This window comes from Falco punctatus, assembly GCF_963210335.1.
Source record: "Falco punctatus genome assembly, chromosome: 7".
Taxonomy (NCBI): Eukaryota; Metazoa; Chordata; class Aves; order Falconiformes; family Falconidae; genus Falco; species Falco punctatus.
The window spans coordinates 67591423-67606518 of record NC_137587.1 but is presented as its reverse complement, the minus strand read 5'-3'; the positions used below and the strand labels follow the sequence as shown (position 1 = coordinate 67606518).

The following is a 15096-nucleotide window of genomic DNA, read 5'->3' as shown; positions in this document are numbered from 1 at the left end:
TGTCCTGTTGAAACCAGTGGGAGTTTTGCCATTGACTTTTCATGCAGCCCAAATTCTACCTTCTGACTTGAAATCGACACCTTAAATTATCCATACTGCAGAAGTTAGGGAAATGGTAGAGGTGGGAGTTCTGCACCTTTTGCTAAGAAATTAATTCACACTTGAGGCTTTCAGTTCTCTCAGCTGGCAAAGCTGCGTATGTTTAACTCTCTTAATTGGTAATGTTAAGTTTAAGTCTATGTGATTAGTTCATGCTGGAATGAAACAGCTAGCATTCTTTCCAGTGCAAACATCAGAGATATTATGTAACACAGGCCCAATACGTTATTGACATAACAGAAATAAGCTTGTTAAATGAAGTCTATTTGTGCGTCAGGCAAGTAAATAAAGCTGCATCAAGAAAGATGCTGTGAGTCATTTACTGAATGAATGTTTCATTTTGCTTTTACTTCCTCCCTTTCTCCCAAACTGATTGGGATCTTAAAAAAGAGGCATCATTACCAGACAAAAAGATAACAGAAAAGCGATCTATAAAGAGAGAAGAGAATAGCGGTTAAATGACAGACCCTTCTCCAGTCAAGTTACTGGTGTTTAGTCTGCGGCTTTGCTGATGTCTCCTCAGTTACAGAAGAAAAGGCAATAGGGAGAGAGCAGGGAGGAAGGACAGAAAGAAAGGCCATACTTTGGGGTTTGGAGAAAACTTTTGGGATTACCTGACCTGATATGTAGACAAGAGGAAAACTGTGCAGTGTAACATACTGAATACTTATCCATAACAATATTTTAAAAACGAGAAGTAGTGCCTTCAGTTGTAAAATATTGTATAGAATCTCAGAAACTCATTTTAACCTTTGGTTATTTTTAACAATAGATATATTTAACCTAACGGCCAGTGAGTATTTATGCAGTGCATATGCACTTAGAGAAGTTAAAAATACTGTGACAACATGTGCATACACATATAGATGTATACATTTATAAACACATGCATACACAGAGTAACAAGCACTCCATTCTTTGTAAAAATGAAGAGGAAAGGATAAGATGTCAAAGTACAGAATGGTCTCATGGACTAAAACTACCCAGTGACTCTTATTAAATTGCACTAATCTTGCAAGTGAAGATAAAAAGAAAAAGAAGGTTTTTCCTATATTGAATATTTAGCTTTTTAAAGTAATTAGGAATATTAAAGCACTGACAATGATTGAGATAGAAACATTATTCATAACTTTTATTTCCGCACCGGGCAGCAATCCAGTATATTTCATTTATGAGGTTTCAGCAGTGGAAAGAGAAGCGTTAGCCAATTCCTAAATTAAATATGCCCTGTTAACTTTTATAAATGATAGCCCAGGATTAGCTTCAAAATTTAAGCTTTCATTTTATTAATATAATTAGTGTGCTCGCTGGACTATACTGCCCATTGTCTTTCATTCCATCTGTTAAACGTTCGGCAACATGCATTCTTGTCCTAAGGCCTGATCTGACAAGCACCGTCCGATGTAATGCCCGTAAGCGTGAATGGCCTTATAGAAGTTTGCTTTTACTACAGCCGAGAGAGCTGCTCACCTTTATGTCTGGCACTAGAAATTTGGATGACTGGCCTCTCTATTGCTGGGAAACTTTGTTTAAATTAAAAGGTATAGAACAGATATCAGATGAATGCAGTACATTGTTACTCTTGAGTATTTCCAAGAGAGCAGAAAGAAGCTGAGAGCCTTTGCCTAACTGAAGTTAACTGTGTTTTTTGGATACATTGATGATCCACGTATTGAGTTGTGCCTTGCTGTTACCCAGTAATAGCAAGGAAAACGTTTTTCACTTGTGTTGGAATAATGTATTACCTGTGCCTACTTCTTCCTATTCATTCGTTAATACTGGGTAGCTGCTATGAAAGTTTCATGTTTGCAATGCCAAATACCATTTGTTGGATGTTTCTGAATGACTGGCCCTGTACGGCTGTGCTCTGACTAAGCTGAAGCTGTTGGCTGTGTGCGTGCCACAGAACTTCCCTGTATGGTACTCAGTATCAGAGATTTTATTAAGTTGCAGGCATATTGCTTTTAATGTTGGCTGTATGAAACTTACTGGGAAGGGGATTGTTAGCCAAAACACTTCCCAGGAGCTGTAATTGTTTCCTAAAAACAATGTTGAGAAGTGAAGCCTACCTGACACTGGCAGTCGTCTGTTGTCATTTACTTGGAAAAGATTGAGGGACACTCACTTTCTTTGAGATGGTATTTGAACACCCTGTAGACAAGACCGTTATAACTTTCTAAAAGTTACACATATCTTTCATTTGGTTTGATGGGTGAAATTCAACCATAAGCAGAGCTCCAGCACAAGGTCCAAGTGTCACTTCAAAACCAGAAGTCAGATAAATGTGTTTCTTTTTTGGTGCACTGCAAAGACTGCCTATGCCAGGAGAGGGTATGAACTCTGACACTGGGCATGGATTTCCAATGGGGAGTCAAGGTTTTGGTGTTAAATGCAGTTTCCCAGTGTTACTGTTTTCCCTTGGCTAGAATATACTCAGCTAAATGATTTGAATAGTTACAGCTACAGCCTGTAGTCATCCAAGCACTTTAATAATCTTTCTCAGACTTTGCTTCATGCTTTCTTAAAACTCAGCCTATAAGACAACAATCACAAAACTTGCTATTCAGTGCAGTTTTCCAGTGACTGATCATGGTACATGTTAGAGTTCATCTTATGTCAAGGTTAAAATAACTTCAGATGAATTGCTAAACAATTATAAAAAAGCCCTGTGCCATATTCAGCTCTGCATGGCTCTATACCTGTGTTTTACTGCATGCTGTTGTACATCTGTCAATGCCCACCGGCCTAGCCTTGATTTCATGCTATAAAGCTGCAATATATTAAGGCTAGATTACCATAACAATAAAAAGAGAAGTAATGAGGTATTAACTAAAGAAGCTCTTGAATAAAATGTTTTCAAGGTTTTAATGATGCTAAAAATTAAAAGGAAGTCTTTAAAAAAATCCCATAGTTTTTCCCTTTCCTTTTAACTTGTTTTATTAAAATCGCGCCCATTTTGTCCATGCAATCTGCACTGTTGTTTTTTTAAATACAAAGGAAAATTGCAAATGCTCTGTGTGAACTCACCTGCTCACCTGTCCAATTATTTCAAAGCAATTAACTTCAAACAGTATGATATGGCTTGAAGTTCTGGTAGGAATATAATTGACTATTGGTGGTTACCTGGCCTCTTGTGGGTCTTGATAATAGCCATCTGTATTTGCGAGCTGTTAGGCCCCAATCCAGCAAAGCACTTAAGCATATCCTTAACTTGACACATGAGTAGGACTTTTCATCTGCTTTAAATTAAGCAGGTGTTTAAGGATGTTGCTGAGTCAGTTTTGAAGAAACAGCTAAAAAGACCTCGGTGAAATCTAAACAAGCCTCTCATTGAATTTATCAGGCCTGTAAGGAATAAGGTGATTTTTCTTTCAAAATGCTAAAACTCATCAGGCAATGTTACTGAAGATCATTTTGACTCTCATAAGCATTTTTCATTGTGGGGAAGATCACAGAAATCTTTCTGGTTAATAGGGGATTCACAAAACAGCGGTCAATGGGTAGGAAAAAGAAAGTTTAAAGCAAAAGCCCTGAAGTAAAAGCAAGAACTTTCCAAAATTGTGTGTGCCAGTTTGAGAAGTTTCAAAGTAAACAAACACAGAGGTTATAATGAAAAAATAAAATGGTTTTCAAAGTGTTTGCTTTGCTGTTAGTTTCAGAAGAAAATATGATATTTGCCCAAAGTGTAATTAAAGAGATGTCGGCATAATAATGCCAAATCATCTTTCTTCAGTGCTATGTCACCTCAGGGAGAGAGATTATAATATTGCTGTCTGGCATAGGCTGATCATTAATGTACACATATGGATAACAGTTTTCTTTGGAAAGGATGTTTTGTACAAACTGCCATTAAGAGCAAGAACCTATTTTATCTTTATCTTTGTGTCAAAAATAGCCAAGGTCATAACAACAGGCAAGTATAACATCGCAGCAAGATCACATTTAAGGGTATAGCCCTAGAGCAGCTGGAGTGCTTCAGTTCTGAGACTTGTGATGAATGAGAACTGCAGATACTTTGCTAAATCTGAAGGGAGGTTGTTTGACAAGCTATGGAAAGCAACAGTAGAAATCTCAGGAGAAAAATAGAGTATTCTGAAGTGAGTCTGTGGTGTTTTCAGGTTTGATATTGGCTTCCATGTTCTCAAAATGCTTTGAACTATTTCCAAAAAAGAAATAAAGTTCGAAGGAAAGATTCCTGGTTTGTGAGTACAGGCTCAAACAAAATTCAACCTGTTGTCAAGGACTGATCTGTTGGAATCACTAGTTAATTTTTTATTCTCAGGTTTTTGAGATAGGATTGACTGGGAAACCACCATGGTCCACCAAAGAGGTGCAAAGGTGCCAAGCTGTTCTGAACTGTTAGTGAGCTACTATTTAGATTCAAGGCCTGCCCCTGAAGGACATCAGTCCAGGTCTCTTTTATGAGAATTTGTATATGCCATGGGTTTTTATCACAGTGACTGTTTTATCTAAGTGCCAGATGAGGTGACAGAACGGGGTACAACGTTTCTGTTTCCACCAAAGCCCATGTATTTTATGTGTCATTCCATTTGTTGGGTTTAGATGCAGATTCTAAAGATCTGTTGAAAGTTATTAAACTCCAGTTGGGATCCAGGCTCAATTATTGCTTTACCTGAAACAGGATTTCATATCCATAACATGTGGACTTTAAAGTTTTCATATGCTGTTTATTTAAGCCAAGCTCAAATTGTAGCTTTATTTTGGTGTGATTTGCAGACTCAGTGACAACTACATCATGCAAAGAGATGCAAATGTATAAAACCAAGCTCAATAAGGCTCATACAAGGATCTTTCTGTAGCAATTACAGAATGGAATTGATTTCTGTCTGTTTCAGTTCTAACAGTTTTCTCTTCCTTAAACTTAAAAAATATCCAAGCCCTTCAATCACTGCTGAACTGATGTAATCAGGTAAACAGCTTGTGTTTAATTTTTGCCTCTGCTGGATGTTGGGCCCACGCACTTGGGCTTGCATACCCAGGTTGCATGTGTTAAGCAGTCTCTGTAGCAGCATATCTTCATGGGCCCAGCCTACGCAGGACAGCCTGTAACCAGGGAATAAAAATGTAAACACAAGCTGCTGTTCAGTGCAGTTAGTAGCACAGCAGCATGTCCTGTATGTATTTTTACACAGATAATTTGGTTGCATTAAACTGGACTAATCCATCATTTCTCATTCCGTGGAAATATTTTGTCTCTTGCTGATGCTGTTAATATCTAGTCAATTGTTTGTGGCAGTTTCTCCTCACTCTGTTAGAGATAAGGTAGGATCCTCTAAGCTTTGGTGACTTAACCACTTTGGAGGTGCTGCAAGCTTATGGAAGGGTATGAAAGTCATATTAATATTAGCCTTGGCTTTTTCCAGAGTAACCAGGGCTGAGCAAAGGACAATAGTCGATTCTGAAAAAGGAAAAGTAGATTCCAGATTTACTTTGGGAAGAAATTCCTTTCTATACTTCTGTGTGATTCATTGATGATGAATAGATCAGTTGCCAGTTATCCTAAGTCTTGTACTAAAGAGAGTGAAAATTCAGCACCCTGTGTACTTTTACTTTCCACCTTCATTTTCATGTTCCTGTCAGAGTGTGGGAAAGGACTTCCTTCCTTAAATCAGGGGTTCCGTCTAAAGCCAAGGTAGTGACAGATCATTTCCCCCCAGCAGTCCCAGCCCTCCTTTGAGACTGCCTCTCTTGAACGATTTTGAAGAGTCAATTGGACTGACCTGACTGTCTGCTCCAGTCCCTGGAGTTCTGCCCTCCAGTGTGTGCCATTTCTCTTAACATTTGATCTAGCAACGTACTTCATGCATATGAATGGTCCTTTTAAAGTCAATAGTGAACAACCTATGTTAAGTTAGATAAATGCTTAAGTCGTTATCTGAATGGGGACTTAAGAGATGATGGGGGAAATCAGGTTGGTGAGGATCTCATTTAGGGACCAAGAGTTATTGAGTATCATCTAGGCTGAGCAATGACAGGTACTTCCTTCAATGAAATAAAACCACTGTCAGTTTCACCTGTATCAAGAAAAACAGGCTCAAGCCTAAGACAGTTCTCTTTCAGAGCAGAGCATGATACACAGGTCAGTGATCTGAACATACTCCTTAGTTCTAGACAGAGATGATGTTTTGGCCTACCACATAGGTGAGGACCAGGGGATAGAGGTGGGCTAAGAAAATAATTTGGGTATGCAGTGTAACGGGCATCAGTTGTCCAATAAAGGTAAAAAAAAAGTAAAATTTTATCAGAGTAATTCTGCACGATTCTATGTATTTATTACAATATGACCTCAATTGTCTTCTATGTTGAAGCATCCAGTTCTTTCCATGTTTGGCTGCTTTGGTTTAAGACGTAAGCCCATAATGATTTGTGTACGGGAGTAAATACTCGTAAAAGTCAGGTGATCTGTTAAAACCATGCTTCCCGTTTGTACCCAGAGTAGTAACTGCTGAGGCTGCTGCATGTGAAGCATTAGTCTTCTAAATTGGCATGAGGCAGCAACATCATTTTAGAGTCTTTCTCTTGATGTAGTCTTTGTCTGTACACAGACTTTCTCTATATATTACTGTAAAGAAAGTGACTCTGTGGATCCACACTGAGTCTGCTGGAATTTATGTGGCCAGCTGCAGTGGTCAACAGATATGCCTGTATTGATCTGGTCCTTGAGTGCTTAACTTGGAATAAAAAATACATAGAAAAGGGTCCTTCCTAATCTAGATAAATGATACATTGAAAATTTAATGTGTTATATAATTAATAACCAACAATTGTATAATTATAATTTTTATATATTTATACATATACATTGCTTTAAGGCACATAGCTGACAAATGGGAGGTGAGGGGACAGGTTTAAGACCTAATGGCTATCTGGGCGTATCACCTTATATTTACCCTCTCACCAGCCCCTGGTGAGCAATATGGAAATTCTGTGTTTCATGTAACCAAATTATTAGGCAATTATATATGCTGGGTATATCTGGAAAATGAGGCTACTGGCTCTCTGAATCCAACACTGAATTCATGCTGAAAACCAGTAAGGGAAGCTGTGGGCAAACCTTGCATAAAACCTTATTGCCTGTCATTAGGACAGTATGTCAGGGACTGATGCTTCAAAAGTGGGTGTGAAAAGACATCTAGATTTCAAAGAGAGTTGGATGTTAACCTTTGGGAGCAAGCAGGGTCTTACATACTCCTGTGGAAATTCTGTACCAAAGCAAGACAATCGTGTTGATGAGGTGTTTGTAACTGAACGTACAGAGCAGCTTTCCCCCTCAAAGCAGGTCTCCACTGAACTTTGAGCACAACTGCCACATCTGGAAATGAACTTTATAATGTAGCTGTTCTCTTATCTGAGGAATGGCGTGATGGTTGAATAAATCTTCACACTTTAAGGATAATTTTCAGTAAATGAAACCATGGTTACTAGTACTGAATGGGCTAAATGCATTCCTGTGCAGGTTTTGTGTGGTTATGCAAAGGGGGATTTGGCTCACATACAGCTTTCCTTGGCTGCTGAACTGGTGAGAGCAGAGGAGACTTCATCGAAAGGCAGCGTATGTGTGACGAGTTGTTAGTTTTATTAATCTGACTAAGGGTTTTCTCACTTTAGACAGGGCAATAGCTATAAAAGAAAGAACCTACTAAAATATCCTTTTTAATGAACTGAATTGCTAATGCTAAATTTCATTGCTGGAGCATCTTACAATAATGTGGCTTTAAATGTGCACTACACCAATGAATAGACTTTAGATCAATTTAAAAGTACCATTGGTATAATTTTATAGCCTGGTCACTAAAGAGCTGTCGCTTGGAGAAAAGAGCAGAATTCCCTCTCCCAAAGTGTAGGCAAAAATCTCGGACACAGACACCCACTCCAAAGTATTCCCAGGCATTTTGCTTGCTTACCAACAGAAGAAAAGGTATAGTGGTCCTTTGGAAAACGTCTAAACCAGTTGTCTCTGTGCTAGGTATGGTGAGGTATTTCAAGGAATGCTTGGTGAGGGCAGAGCTCACTGGCTGACACTAAGGTATCAGGAAATCCCCTGGGAGCTATTTCAGGCACCTGAACCTAGAGAAGCCTCAGGGCTGCGCTGACTTCTTCTGGGTTATCACAGAATCATAGGATTGTTTAGGTTGGAAAAGACCTTTAAGATCGAGTCCAACTGTTAACTAAAGACAGCTCTTTGCATCTCATCTCATTACTGATGCAGAGCGGAGGTATTCTTGGATTACCAATAACAAATTTCAAAATTCAATTATGACTAAAATGGAATAGCAGTGAGCAGGGAGAGTGCTGCAAGCAGTGATTTATTACTGAACCCTGAATCAATGAATAACAAGCTTCATCAAGTCCTTAGTAATGCCTTAGTGTTTTTTCTACAGAAAGGAACATACACATTGTAACTGTCTCCAAAGACACATGCTACGGCTGGGAAAGGCCCTACTGCCTCATTCAGTGCTCTTAGGATTTTTCAAAAGTGCTGTTCTTCCTACTTATACTATTTTATGGGCAGTCTTTAAACATTGAAGTCTAAAAGGGAAATGAAAGGTTTCATTCAGAAGGAAGACTTGAAATTTACCTTGGGTCCCCAGCAAGTAAAATTTACTAGAAAATAGCAGTCCTTCATCACCTAGGATTAGATGCAAGCCTTCTGGTGTACTGATACCTGAGAGATGAGGCAGTCAGTAAATCCATTCAAACAGCACCAGTGGGTATGCGCAAGCATGGGAGGAAATATTGTGGGGAGAAAGCATGTACTCAGCTTTCCCTGTTAGTGATTCTTTGTTTAACTTCAAATTCCAGCATCTATATACAAATAAATTAAAATCCTTTGTTTCCAAAAATAGCACTTAGGTGTATTTAACTATACTTTGGCTGCTGTACTGAAGAGCTTTGTGAAAATGAAGCCTGTATCTGTCGTGTCCCCTCCCTTCCTATGCCTGCTCGCTGGCCCAGTGCTTAACGTAGGCAGTGCCTTTGCTAAAGGAAAGTGTTACATGCTAAAATTTTTCCACAGACTTCACTCTGCTTTTGTGTGATCTTAGACAAGCCTTTACAAGGTGGGGAGTCCTTATTTCTTTTTGATTTCCGTGGGGGTTGAGTGTATTCATCATGTGGATTAACTGGGCCCGTATCAGAGCTGAAAAAGGAGGGCAAACTGCAGTGGTGTTGGTAAGAGCTTAGCCATCAATTAATATCCTTGCTAAAGATGAGCGATGCTGTAATGTGCAGCTGGCCTTGGTGTCTTGGGTGGGTTGCATCTAAAATATAGCCTGGAGGCAGCCTTACTAACCTTAGAGATGTGATGATCAGATCTGCAGAAGAGTATGCAGTAGTGATGCAACATGACAGTTTAAAATGAAAGAATGAAAATGCTGATTTACTTCATTGCCTAATGGGAATATGACAATATGTTGGATCATTCTATTATTTGTTGTTTTAATAGTTATTTCCATGCCAATAAAATATCTGTGTATGAGTAAGAGACTTCTTTTAGAACATAAGCTAGAGATAAACGTGCCACTGTACAGGTAAAACTTAGGCACCAATTTTCTTTGGAGTTTCTTTTTACCGTAGCTTTACAATCACTTGCATTTCTAGTAGCTTCCCAGTGCCAAGAGTAGGCCATGATGACCTTAAATCACTATGTGTGAGATGGGAAAGTTTCAGGAAGTTTTCTTCTTTGTTTTACCCAGTGTTTGTGCTATCGTAAGTGTGACAGCATACTTTTGAAGTGAAATATTTTCAGAAGTTTCTCTGCAAAATCCCGTTCTCCTAAATTATGCTTATGAAAATCCCTTCTAGACCCCTCAAATGATACCCTGATACATATTTGTAGTCTGTAACGCTGAAAAACAGTTTACCACAGGAGCAGATATCTTGTGTCCCCAATGAAATGAATGTTTGCTGACAGCTTGTCTGCCTCGGTGATGTGGAGAGAAATAATGAAATAGCAGAGGGCTTAACAAGTGCATATCTGACTGTAAATCCAGGGTTTGGCAGAACAGAGTCTTCACACCACTGCTCACAGGTGAGCATTTTGCTCTCACTGCTAATCTAGCTTTGGCAGGGAACGTAGAGGGCCCATAGTTATCTGTAAGGAAAAGCATACAAAATGAGGAAATGTGTTGTGACCAAAGGAAATAAATGAGCAGATGGTGAGCTAGCATCATACCTGACACTCCAGAGGAGATTGTTGTAGCATAACCACTGATTACAAACATATAGTTATGAACAGAGGCCAAATCCAAGAAGAGCAGAGGGAAGGTGATATGCATGGAAGCATGGAATAAAAAGCAGTGCAAAATAGAGATTGAGACATGACAGAGAAGGAATTTGGGGGAAAAACAGAAAAATAAGATGGGTGAGACAGCAACGAGAAGCATCTGGGGATAGGAAGGGAGTTCCCAGTGGGCAGATAACTGGACTTGAGGCAATAAATAGCCAAATTCAGATGTTTTGCAAAATGTACGCTGCAGCATGTGAGGCACCAGAATTTCAGACTTGTGAGCAGATAATTATGGGTGATTCTACCAAGTAGAAATTACAGATTTTGCCAAAATAAGGAAGTGAAATGGAAGGAGAAGGGATAGATTGGTGGTGGGAAATACCATAGCCAGGGCAATAAGGGTGAAGACTGCAGTGAATTTGAGACGACAAAAGGAACAGCAATGGTAAAGGGAAGGAAAACTTCAACATGCCAGGAATTGCCTCAAACAGGAAAAGCCAGGATGTTGGAAGAATGTCTTTTTATCATGCAAGCAGTTTAGTAAAGTTGGAAAGAATCTAATGCTTCCAAACCAGTGGTGATAACCTGACATAAGAAGGATTTGGAGATGAAGTGCTCTGGTTAAAGTGGCATTTGTCTTTTTTTGGTGTTGGCAAAGAAACCCATTTAAGTGTTTATGGAGGGATGTAAACATCTATTCTGTAGTAGTCATCGGCACTATAGCTTCAATAAACACTGTTCAATGTTTAAACACAATGTATTGAAGTGGGATGCTGGAAGTTATAGTGTGTTCAACTGCCAAAACTGCCTTTCTTAGCCTTGAAGGGTAGTGCAAAGAAAGAAAACACAATTTTCAATCATCAGTTTTTATTTTGTAACTGACAAAAATTCTAGGGGAAATACCAGAAATTTTGCATATTAAGGAGATTGTCTACAGTCAAAAGTTCACTTGTATTGCTGTACTCATGAAAATACTTTACACTTTCAGTCTTAACCCTTCCTTATGCCATTTGATTGTCTTGAATGTGTGGTCTATAACAAGCATACCCTCCAGTCGTTTCTTTACAGCTAAAAAAGACTTGATTCAGTGCAGATGAACTGCAGGATTTTATTTATTGAACATGCCTGTGATAACCCAGCAGAATATCTGAAAGTTTGGGAGTGTAAATGAGAGTTCAAAAGACCTGAATCTTGTTCAAGAAAGCATGGTGAAGGCCATTTATCAGGGAAGCTGGGAAGAGACCCAAGTGTTACAGATATGGGTGTCACTCTCTTTATAATGGCAAGAACCCATGAAATACGATCAGTGACTTAAAAAAATTGGTAGAATCAGATAATAACAATGCATGTTGAGTTTCTGGGTTGTGGAGTAAAATAAAGAGAGATCTACTGCTACACATAAACTCATGCTTAAAGAACTGTAGGGACTTCACTGAAGAAAGGTAAAAAAGGGAAAGCATGTGAGAAAAAAATCTCATCCACAGCTACTTTGTAACAGTAAGTTTTAACCACTTTCATGGCTTTGGTGTGTGCTGTACAAGAAGGATTTAGCCCCCATTAAGAACAACAGTAAATGCCAAGTAGAAATGATGTGTGTATTATTACTGAGAGTATTTTATATCAGGAAGATCTTTGTGGGCATCAACCAGAAAGAAGAGAGATAAAACACTAGTTCTTTGATCTTGGAGGGTGGTCATTCAACAAAAAAGTCTCTGCAGTTCATAATTTTCAATAGCTTTTCTGCCTATCATACAGTGCCTATTCGTATAAAGGCCAGAGACGGCTAGGCTATGTAAGCCCTGTCCAGAATACTTAACAATATGTGCATCAAATGCAGGGTAGATTGGGTGAAATTAGCCTGCAAGATTCAAATTTTAACAGAAACAGCTAAAACATGAAACAAAGGACATTTGTGGCAGTAATAGAGGTAAGGGTTTCTTACACTTCTTACTGTCTGCTTAAATCTCACCTTTATGAAACCTACGTACAGAGTTGCAGTGTTCTAGTTATGTAGCAGTATTAGTAAATCATGAAAACTGATTGCAGGAGTTTTTAGCCAAGGACCAAAGTCTGATACCTTATCTCACTTAGATTGCAGTGATAGCTTTCTAAGTAAGTATCAAAGACTAGAAACAAACTGCCGAAGGGGGCAGGTTCGCAGAAAGATGTGAGAATTCACATTGAAGGCCCATTTTCCCATAGAGATTGCAAGATTTGCTGCTGGGCTGGGAGGTAGGGAGGCATGACTGTAAGCTTGTTGAATTCCTGGGAATTCAGAATAACCTTTGCTTCATGATTTACTTTAGCCTGTCTGTTAGTGCTTCCCAGTTACATAGTATCTAGTTCATTTGGGATAGCAGTAGGAAAAAGACGTGCATTTCTGCAAATACTATTTCCGTCTTCTAGGATAAATTCCAGCCACTGAAATTCCCCAGTTTTCAGTCTGGGGATAGAGGGTGGTAACTCTTCCTTCCAGATTTGGTGGGGTTATGCTATACTTTGGAATATGAGTTTCAGGAGAGCCTGATGAATTTGTTTTCAACATCAGGTGATTAATTACTTTTGTTAGAGCTTATTCAGAAGTGTATTGGGAAAAGAGCCCTGTTATTTAGCCTGTTCATAGAATCTGATGGCAGCAGCCCAGTTCTGCGTTTCTTAGGGACCACCACTCTGTGAGGTCAGTAAGCCAGTCTCACTATCTTTGATCCTCAGCAGCTGGGTTCCAGGCTTCTTCAAAATGCTTAGATTCACAGTTTACTGAGATCACTGAGTATAAAAATTTCCATTTAAGCATTAAACCCCTCTCTTTTACTGTAAGGGTGATTAAATACTGGAATAGGTTGCTCATAGAGATTGTGGAGTCTGTCCTTGGATATACTCAAAATGCAACTGGACACAGTCTGGCAGCTTGTTATAACTTATCCTGCTTCGAGCAAGGGGGTTGAACTAGATGATCTCCAGGGGCCCTTTCCACATCAACTATTCTACAATTCTATGATTCTATGAATTATTTTATTCCTGTAACTATTCTTTGAATCAGAGCAAAGGACTTACTGAATTGCTAGATAATAGAAGACAGAATATATAAGCAGCAGGTCAGAGTATTCTGAAAGCCCATAGGAATCTTCTGCATATGAGAGTAGAGCTTTATTATGGTGAGCCTATCCAAAGAGTTATGTGGTTATTCTCATTTTGAAATCCTCAAGTGCCATGGAAATTCTCTTGACAGAATGGATTTGGGGTACCAGTAAATTCAACAGTACTCAAATTCCTTACTCATATTCAAGAATTTAGGCTCTATTCCCAACTCTGTTTCTGGACTGTGTCATTCTGGACGTGTCCCCTTCCCTCTTTTTATGTTTTTTACCATTTTATGAAATGGTGAACCTAACCTCCTTGTGTGGGATACTAGAGTTTCTAGGTGAGAACTGCTACAGAAGAAATAGGTGTTCTCATTAATTTAGTAAGATCAAATGTGAATGTGTGTTCTGTAGTGAATGTATGTGTCCTATCTGGCAGAAAGAAATGATGTTAATTAATTACTTTGACATGCAGTCATGATGTTGCAGTCTGTATTATAGATGTCCAGATGCTGGGTTATTCTTTCAGGATGCAACATGTTTGAATGTATTAGGAGGTGCATTTTTTCTTTGTGTATGACTATGACAAATTGAGGCACAGCCAAGCTGCTAACTTGCTTGAAGGCATCTTTCACGCTTCATCCATTATATGAGTGATAGATGGTATTAAACCACTTCTTTGTGAGGAAAAACACATTGTGGATAATGGAAAGGAAATCATCAGCTCTAATATTTATCCCAGCTTTGTTTTGTATCTGCAAGATCAATGTTTTTTTAATTCATGTTTCATTCTCTTTTGCTTCATTTGCTTTGTTGTTGTAAAGGACATGTCACATCTTGGGAGAGCATTGGATCATATTTTGATTGCAGTTTTATTAATACAGAACTACACAAGTAGAATTGTTCTGGATTCGTATAAATGGCAGCAGAAAGTCACACATTGCCAGATTTTTAAACTCAGTATTAAACATTTCTGGGTTGTTTCTTTATAGTAGGTACAACTACTCATCAGAATTTTTTTCTAGTCTGATTAGAGAAGACGTAGGTAATCTTCATGTGGGCCTTTTGTGTTTCCTGCACTGACCAATTCATCCAAATCTGACTGGTTGGGAGAGAGTTCAAAGTTATCAGCTTCCTGCATGTTTTGTGAAAAGCGTTGTCTGGATAGAGCAGGGAGACACACATTTGTTCCATAGTGAAGGGAAGCTTTATAGATCAACCTCAAAATTATTTATTCTGTTTGATTTGTCAGATTACCATTCAGCATGCACACCCAGGCCAGCCAAGCAGCACGTGGTGCTCGGAAACAGGAACAGGTTTTTGGTTGCTCTTTTGGGGGTTAGATGGCATAGGAGTGGTCTATTAATACTGAGCAGGTGTGGCAAGGGAGAGACGTGGAGAGGAGGAACTACAGATATTGCAAAGGTGTATGAAATTGCAGGGAATTCTATGGATCGGGCTGGTATCGTGATAACGGGAGAGCCGGGAAACAGATCACGGACCTGTCTGTAGGAGAACAATCTTAATTATGTAAACTAAAATTTAAACCCGAATTCTGATTCTCAGGATCTTTGCAAATCCTATTTCATCTATGTTTTTGAAATGCCAGTCATGTGACTATGTGGTCAGTGCACTGCCAAATGAGGGAGTTACTTCCTCTTGAAGTAA

The 15096-nt window shown here is 38.9% G+C and overlaps 1 protein-coding gene across 7 annotated transcripts in view; it reads left to right on the top strand.

Moving 5' to 3' along the window:
* Positions 1 to 15096, top strand: part of MEGF11 (multiple EGF like domains 11) — a gene marked incomplete at its 3' end in the record, with an annotated part of 303133 nt that overhangs the window by 113938 nt on the left and 174099 nt on the right. The window lies entirely within an intron of this gene.